Raw genomic sequence first — 2,303 nt, forward strand, 5'->3', positions numbered from 1 at the left:
CTGGAGACGCAGGAGAGAGAGAGACAGAGAGAGAGACAGAGAGAGAGGGAGAAGGAGAAAGGTGATGGGATAGAGGGAGGAGGAGGAGACAAGGTGAAGAGTAGTTAATGGGAAAGTGAAGGGATAACAAATTAGACCGGTTAAAAGCCGAGAGTGGTTTCCTCAGATGATCCCTCTCTCCGTATCTATTTCACACACAGAAACCAAGGCCAGGAAAAGGCTGGTGTTGCCAGCAGGAGATATCCGACAGGAAGAGAAAGCTGCAATTAGCAGAGCCTTGAGTTGCACTGCATTCTGGGAGAGTAACTTAAGACCCGTCCGAGAACCGTTGAACCTTTCACTTACTGTCAACGGGAACGCTGCGAAACAGTCGACCAGTAATAATGAATACAAACAAAAAGGAGGAAGACACAGTTTATTAAAAACACAGAACAAAACACAGCCATAATGTGTAAGCTGAATTCATCCAGAGATAGTGGACAGCATAAAAAACACCAGTTTGAACACTAAAAATCTTCCACTGTCAGCATTATTATGACAGTGACTTCACCTTGCGTCATTCACCTGAGGACACCTTCCTCATTCTGGCAGACACAGGAGCTTGGCACAGCCGGAGCTGGCACGGAGGACACGACAAGAGAAAGAGAAAACAGCCTGAAACACTAAAAATAGACTTTATGCAGTTAAAGTCCAACATTCAAACAGCATTTATTCAGTGGGCCAACCTATGAGAGTTAAACTTACAAACACACCCACTTCCACGTCAGCGGACAGGCTCACTGATCTCACTGACCGTAGTTCATCCCCAGCATCTTACACTGAAATCTTTACTCTTTTAAAGCACGAAGGAAGCTCTGAATGAAACAGTTTGCCCTTATTCCCTGGTTGAGTGAACTACGTCTACACGACTGACTGCACACCGTCAGACGACAAAAGACAAACAGCAGGACAAGCGCACAAACAAGTGTTGCAAAAGACCCAAGACTGAGCATTATGTGCAGGTAGTCTGGAGACACTGGGTGATCCACAGTCTCAGCAGTAACATCCACACACGAGCTGCCTACAGGTACACCGGCTCCGCCCTCAAGGTATATTGATTCAGCCCTGCCCGGAGGAATAACAGCAGCGAGGTTACAGAGAGACAACAGCTGCTGGCTTCTTCCTGGAATTTGGACGCAATGTCATACTTTGTATTGTGAGCGTGCCTTTCCTACACTTCCCAGAACGCCTCCTGATAACACCCGGAGTCAGTCGCTTTCAGTAAAAGGTTCAGCTGCTCGTAGAGTGGGTTTACTAGCGGTACAACTCCTCTGTAAACACCGAGGCAATCACAGCCCTCGCTTAAAAACTCAACCTGGCTGCCGCATTGCATCCTGGTCTATTTCCTGCTGTTATCGACGCAGTAACGAGCCTCTGTGGTACTTCTGTGCCGGCTTTCTCCCTGCGTGGTAGAAGAGAGGGAGGATGCATCAGTCAGGAAAAAGTCCCCAGGAATCCCCTTTCTCCGGCTCCATCCTTTAGAAACAGCAGCAGGGGGATTTGACTTAAAACACACATTCACGTCGTACTTGGAGACGAATGCAGGCAACCTTAATCACTTCCTAAAAGCTGCTCACCCCGAGGCCGCAGGAAGCCTGTCGCAACACCACATGTCCGTCACGGCGGCTCGTTTTTACAATCTACGAGACGCAGCCCCCCCCGAGGACTCGTTAGGACGCAACCAGAGGGATTCTGTCGGAGATACGGAAAGAAAACAGGCGGCCACAATGTGCGGTGCAGTAAAGTTATTAGGGATGCTCCGACACCGCATCCGAGAGCACATTACGCCAGCGTGACGTTACGTGACCTCACGTGAGCGTTGGGAGTTAAGGAATATTAAGTACTCACGTCGGTGAATACCCAAATGTATTCGCTTGTGTTTGGTCTGAAAAAAACATCTTGTTTCTTCTTCTCAGATCAAACAGAGCGACTACAGTGCAGATACATTATTGTCGTTGAGGTTTTGAGGAAATAAACTCAGGATTTTGTTATTTTTCGAGCTCAGATTCAGCTGATATGTTCAAACTGTACCTCTGGTTGTGTTATGCTGCAAATGAATGAACCTGACTGCTTTCTGGTAAAATCAGATTTCAATTGGGATCCCCATTACGGGTCGCAAGGCCTTTATTGATTATCAGGGGTGGAAGAAGACTTAAAAATACAAATGAAATTGTTTTTTCTTGAAGTTAATATAGTTTAGACAGTATGTATGATTGTTAAATGAACTGTTTAATGTAACTGCTGTTCATTTTATATATTATATA

Source organism: Morone saxatilis, unplaced genomic scaffold, assembly GCF_004916995.1.
Source record: "Morone saxatilis isolate NCDOM2014 unplaced genomic scaffold, NCSU_SB_2.0 Contig15, whole genome shotgun sequence".
NCBI lineage: Eukaryota > Metazoa > Chordata > Actinopteri > Moronidae > Morone > Morone saxatilis.